We start from the raw sequence: 7,441 nt of genomic DNA on the forward strand, positions 1-7,441 counted from the left end.
AAAACAACAACAACAATACTTTTTTAAATGTTTAAAGGTTGAGTAAATAATCACAAAATGTTCATTTTTGGGCACGCTATCTCTTTAATTTTGCATGCTTTGTTTTATAGTCCCTCTCTTCCATTATTCATGGTGCTTAGGTAAACATGTAATTAAAAAGCGGTGGCAGATTAAAGGGAACCTTCACAAGAAGACCTTTTGGCATATTTTCCTCAGCTCATAGCTAATTTGTGTCTGAAAATTAACTGTACCAAAGGACAGAAAGATCAGCTTTTTATTTCTACTCTAAATTGTTCTCAGTCCCTCAGGCAGAGTATTCAGCTTTCCACACACATCGCTGTTCTTGCAGTTCCTCCCTGGAGCTCACATGTGAAGTGCATTTGATTGTCAGGTGCTCTGATTATATTTATCAAAGCCGCAATGATTCCATTGTTGTAAACTTGCTACTGATAGTCATAGAGCAAAATTTTGACCAGCCAGCTTTGTTTGGGAAGTATTTTTTTCATTCATTTTCTCCATAAGAATTAAAAATAAAATAAATAAATAGCTGTAAGCTTTAAACCAAACCATGAATCTGACATAAGTCACAGAATTAGAAGCTTTTATCTGAAGCAAAACCGTGTATAATAAAAGATTGTGCGGTGAAATTACTTTGAGGACTGAACTATAACTTTCCATGAGGCATTGTGATGTCTGCACATTTTTCATTTCTCTTTTTGCAATTACATAATGTCTTTATGAGTGAGTCACTGAATCATCACTTAAATTATTTGTTCAAATACTCTGAATTTTTCAAGAACCAAACACACTACTGTGTGTTACAGTTCTTCTGTGACTTTGTTTGGATCTGTTTTTATTAGTGGAAAATAAAGTAACTAACAATATTGTAATTTAAATTGTAATGTTAAATGTATATAAAACAGTTGCCACTCTCCCGGGAGCGTAGCTCGAGACTACTGCTCATCGGCCGTATGGGTTGAGCAGGCCCGGAATGTGAATGGCACGAAGTGACCTCAGAACCTTCCGACTCCAAAGGAGGAGGTGGAGGGCGAGTTGCGACATGCAACGGGAGCGCAGACCACCTTGTCGGTTGATGTACGCAACGGTCGCTGTGTTGTCCGTTCGGACCAGCACGTTCTTGTAAGCGCCCTTTGAGACGGTTCAAGGCAAGGCGCACTGCTAACAACTCTGCATGGTATTTTAAACTTTAATGGTTTATATATTATTGTTTTAAAAAAAAACACATTTCTCTATTGACAAAAATGGATTTATTACTTGCGGAACTGTTTTTCTGCTCTATTCTCAGACTGGAGAAGCCTGGCTTTATTCAGACACAGTTCTGTGGCTACAACATCACTGGAGCTTAAGGAATGGCTTCTGTCCTTTGCTTTAAGATCCTCCAGCACAAGATCAGAATAGTTAATGCATTTGGGTGGAGTGAAAAAACAAGCTCTCTCTGCCTCTTAGTGTCCATCATGTGTCATGGCTGCTCCTGGGTTTTGTGTTCTGTCTGGCTGAATCTCCTGCTCTAGCAGTTGCTGTTGCCTCTCTGTCCCTCAGAGGCAGAATGCTCCACAGCCTTCTCTCTCAGTCCGGTTGAGTTCAGCCCTACTTTTCTCCTGACTCCTAACACACCTCTGTTTTGTTGTCTCTATACTCACTCTCACGCAGGGCTCAGGTGTGCTTGAATGGCATCTGTCCAAATCCGAGTCCTAAGGCGTTGGGACAAGAGACAGACACCTGACCTGAGGAGTCCTTATCCTTTGTTTACTGTTATGAATATATACTTTGTTTTTGGCTAAAATGCCATTCTGTTTGTAAGGATATCAATCCTAGTATTTAAAAACTCTAAATTTATTCACGTGCAAAGGCCTGTACACACCAAGAATGGTAACTATAACTTTAAACCCTTTAAAGCTGCAGATGACCTAAGTGAAGTGCATGCTTATAATAACAATAACGTGTTTATTATATGCTCGCACTGCAGTTATGTCATCTGCCGCTTTACATGCTCAAGCTCTTTAAATTTGGCTGGATTCTGATTCGCTACATTACATTCATCAACTGGGAAAAAAAATCATTTTAAAAATGATTCCAACATTATAGCTCCTCTGTGTTGTTATCGTGTGAACTTTGCGATTCTCATAGAATAAGAATGATTGTTAAAACTCTTTATAGTTATCATCTCATTCTTGGTGTGAACGCACTATAAGGCAAAGCGGGATATTTGGAAGTCGTCACAAGATTTTAGTAGATTTTCAAACTGAAATGTTAATTGTTTCATTAGGGCTAATTGTCAGACTTTTATATTTTTGTATTGTTTTGCATTATGTTTGGTATTATAATAAGTTATCCTTTCCAATTTTTCGGTTGCATTCATTTTTTTATTTATTCATTTTTACTGAAAAGTTATTTTGTTTTACTTCAGATAGTCTTTCATAGCAAGAAATTGCTAGCAAATTTCACAAAAAATTACAAAGAAATGGCATGTAACTCATTGAATAAAACATGAAATAGTATTTTCTTTTAAAACATACTTCAATATGTTTACAACTTTTTTTTTTTTTTACAGTGTAGCAGATCATCATATGTAGTGTGACAACATACCCCAGTGTCAAAAAGTGTGTTCACTGTACCTTACTGTATAATAGTGAAAATGTTCAGTTGATTGTTGTACAACATTACACATTGCACAATTTTTTTTTCAAACACAAGGTATTTCTTATTGATATTGATGTTTGGTGGTGCACTTGCACAGAGTCTATCCACTCTCACAAAACATTTCTCATTCAGCCTTACAGCCTTAAATTCACAGTTTAATCCAGTACACTCTAGGCTCCATAATAAAACATGCAGTTAGCTTCCAGGCTCACCCTAAATGTTACGCCATTGCTGACATTAAAATTGACATATTTGATATCTCTGGCTTGTTTGATTACCATGGGAACCAGCCAATTCAGACCAGCCCCTAAACAACCAGAGGCTGATGAAGACAAATGTGCAAATCCAGGTTGGCAGAATTGCTTTCTCGGTGAGTGTGATCGGCCACGCTCGAGAAGGCGGAACCAGAAGTTGTGATTTATCGTTTCGTGTTGTCCCTAGACCACCACTGTCTGCTGCCTCTCCATGCCTTAATTACCCCAACCGTGTTTATTAGAATAGTCACACTACCTATAATACATCATTGGCGCTGTGGGGAGCAGGACAGGAGATAGCACTTCTCTGTGTGGTCTTCATTTGCAAGCAGAGCAGCTATTTTGAATTTTGGAAGCATAACTAAAATAGCTACATGAAGTAACAGATTTTAAAGTTAACGTGGATGTTATGTAACTTAACTGGTAGAGCATAGCAAGACCATGAGTTCAATTCAGGAAACAGATACATATATGCAGTATATGGTAAATACACTCTAAGTTGATAAAATGTCAATTAAATGCATATAAGAGTATATATTTTTAAGTATATATATTTTTTTCAGAAATAACATATTTTATCCATAAGGTAAAGCATATTATATTCTCACACAAAGATTTTGTGCACTTCATGTTTCAGTTTTCTTAAAATTGCATTGATGAATCTTAAATTACAGTTTTTATCACATTTAGTTCTAAAATCTAAATACTTCAGAAAATGTTTTTTTTAATTAGTTTAAATTTATTTTTCATTAAATTACTGAAACGTTTATGTCTGCAAATGTTGTTTCAAATACTATTAAAACAACCATCTGCTACTAAACAATGGTTTATCACAACACCATATGACCAGCATCATATGTTTTCTTCTGTGGTGGACATTTTGAACACATTATTGTAAGTGTCCTATCTATCTATCTATCTATCTATCTATCTATCTATCTATCTGGTCGCCGTGATTTTGCCAAGTAAGACATGATCCTGGATCAACATTACTGTCCAAAAATATAGACTAAACCCAATTCCTACCCCTAAACCTAACCCTACCCATAATTTATTCCTAAAATAAATGTGAAATGATAGCTGATTACCAAGGGTGTAGAAGCACCTAACCCTGATCGTAAGCCCCATCCATCCATCCATCCATCTATATCTATCATCTGTGTGTGTGTGTGTGTGTGTGTGTGTGTACATTATGGTTTGCAATATTTTTATGACTTTAATTCAAATATATATTCAAATAGAGAGAGAGAGAGAGAGAGAGAGAGAGGGAGATCTTCACATGTAAATGATTTGGGTGTCATTTTATTTTGTAAAATAAGAAGATATTCCTTTAATAGCATGCATATGCAATAGTTAACAATGTGTCCAGTCAACTATGTTACTTGTGATTTTTTTTTTTTTGCATTTTAAATAACAAGAATTCAGCTTCTGATATTCTTTGTGAAATGTACCTGTGAATGAGCTATAAGCAGGACCAGAGTTTTTTTGTTTGTTTTGTTTTTAAAGAAAAACCCATACAAGAAGGTGAGAGAGTGGCAATTAAAATCAGTAAATGCTAATTATCATTATGGACATTGTAGGCTATTTAGAGAAAGGGCATTCAGAATTTTTAGCATTTTGAAACATTAGCCATAGCATGTCACTGACTGGACAATCCACAGGTCAATGCTTATGATATTCACATATCTACTCAAACTGAGACAAATTATCAACTTAATGTCACTAATGATGGACGAGAACATTATTTATACATATATGCAAGTATCATAATCTGAACTACAGCTTTTGCTAAAGAAATACTTTTGTCAGATTATGCAGTCAACAGATGTCTCACCTAAAACTAGTTAACATTTAGAAAGGGGTTCAAATAGTCAGATCTGTCCTTCCCTAATTCATGCTAATAGGTATCGCTAAAAGATGCAGTACCATTAACATACATACTAGCGCCCTCTACTGTTCATACTTTAATAGTGACATAAAAACAGCACTTTGGCTTGATAACGTGAATAAGCCACAAAGTTAAGCTACTATTTGACTAAGCAAGTTCAATTTACAGTTCACAGGGCATTTGTGAATGGCAAACCCGTTTTACATCCTGTTATTTTTAATAGCTACAGAACATAACTGCAATTCCATAAATTTTGTGCCCTGTTAATAGCATTTAGTATAATTTAGCATTACATGGTGCTGCACGATAACACTTACTGTGAAATCCACCACAAAACTGCACAATTATTAACCATCACAGTGTTTTTTTGAAGCTGTCATAGGCATCTACTCTAGTTTATTTTCTTTAGATCACTAGTACTTGTGCAAAACTACTGGACGTTGACATCAATACACTATATAAAGTATTGTGGTGTGCACAGTGTTAATAGCCACTGAAGGAGATGGCAAAAGGTCCCGGCACAGTCACCGGAAGTGGCGTTTTTTGTCAAGATGCACCTTCCATTTAGTTTTAATTATCTAGCCAGAGGTCACTGATGTTGTTGGTGTCTAGTTGACACTAATTGGCCTAAGGTGAAGAGAGCTTTCACTATATGCGACAGACAGCAGAGGGGTCAGGCGATGAGGTGGGTCATGGCAAACAGAGACAAGGACGAAAATAACGATGGGGAGCAAAGCGTGCCGATAACATGTGTGCAGACAGTTGCATGAGCTGCCGAGGAAATAGGGCTGTGTACACACAGAGAGTGGAGCTCATTAAAGACAGGCCAATGCAGCATCTTGGCTGAAGCTGCCTTATTGATTGCTATGGTTTATTTAAGTTAGGATGAGTGGTTGGATTATTTAGAGGATATGAGGGAAGTTTCTTGGAAATGGAGGTATTGATTTTGTCCAAGAAAATCAGGGTACATGAATAGGTGCCACCAGAGCAAAAAGGGAGAGATGGGGTTTCTCTTAAAGGCATAGAAAGAAATCTTCCAGCTCTGTGTTTAATTGCAAGTCCTTCCATTTAAAGTAAATGCCAACAAAACCAATTTCAACTCTTTATTCACCTTTTTTTTTTTTGTAAGAGCGGGCACAGCCATTAGTAAATTTAATGTGCCTGGCTTCCGGTGTCATCCACTTCCAGCTATTTTTAGCTGTACAAACCAGCTCGTTTTGCTGCTTGAAATTGCAAACTGGTGTGTCTTACCATATTATTTTAATGTATTATCTTAATTATGAACACTGGTTTGTAGAGCAAACGGTTTTACAGTTTACTGCACTTCGTTATTCTTCTTGTTATTTCCCTACAGCGGCTAATGAACCGGAAGTCTCACACATTCACAGAAAATGGCTTACTTTCGCGTTTAAAAATGAAGTGGATACAATAACCTCAATTTAACTAATTACTTTAATCAATCATAATTTAATGGAGTACCTTAATTTAAATTTTTTTTTAATAAAGTGTCTTTTAATACTACTATTGAAAAAAATGTAAAACTGTATTGTTTTTACAATTATTTATTTTAATATATATTTATAAGAAAACTCTTTATAAATGTTTTTCCTCTTATAAGAATATATATTATTTATATAATGTACTAGATAGATAGATAGATAGATAGATAGATAGATTCAAATTTTTAGGGTCCTTTAATAATGTCATTGCTTCATTAAAAAAATAAAATGTGTATTAGTTTGTTTTATACACAGGTATTAAAAATTATATATGTGTATATTTCTTATGTGTGTATATATATATATAATCATGTAAGAAATAATGTGTGATAACGTGATATAGATAAAACTTATACCTTTTATATTTAAAAAAAAGTTAGATGATAGATAAATAGATAGATTTAAAAATAAAGGTTCTTTGTTGACATCTATGGTTCCATGTGGAACTTTTCATATCCATGGGAACAGCCCAATGCACAAAAGCTTCATAATGGAAAAATGCTCTTCAGATAAAATTTTTTTTTAAAGTTATTCGTGCTAAGAATTTTTTTTTTTTTTTAAGAACTGTTGACTGAAAGGTTCTTTGAGGAAACAGAAATGGTTATTTTATGGCATTGCTGCGAAAACCCCCTTTTGAAACCTTGTAGTGTAGTGACTGTCACTGTTCATTTGTGTGTTTTCATCCATCTTAATGAAAGAGTGTGTGCAGTCCAGCTGAAGTCAGCTATGCTCAGCTCAGCATGTACCTCGCAGGCTCACGGACTCATCACTCCTGTGAAGGACTAAATTCTCTTGGCAGTTCTACGGCATATCAACAAACACCTTGATGTTTGCTAAGAACATAAATATAAATGTACCCCTGTAAGCCGATGGAATACATCATGGAGGTTTTTGGATTCACATGAAATGCTCCGTGGTGAACTTTTCTCTTCTAACTGCTACTTTTTTTTTATCATGGGTTTAACTTTTAAAAAGGATTATTTTAAGCTAAAATAAGGAGTGCAGCAAATATACCCAGTCAACACGTGAGATCGTGCGATGATCACAGTGACATCACACGATCCTCATACTGTGATCCTCACGGTGTGAGTACTATATGAAATCATTGTGAGTTCACACGATCCTCATACTGTGATCCT

The sequence above is a fragment of the Sinocyclocheilus rhinocerous genome, unplaced genomic scaffold (assembly GCF_001515625.1).
Source record: "Sinocyclocheilus rhinocerous isolate Xijiao unplaced genomic scaffold, SAMN03320098_v1.1 scaffold148, whole genome shotgun sequence".
Classification (NCBI taxonomy): domain Eukaryota; kingdom Metazoa; phylum Chordata; class Actinopteri; order Cypriniformes; family Cyprinidae; genus Sinocyclocheilus; species Sinocyclocheilus rhinocerous.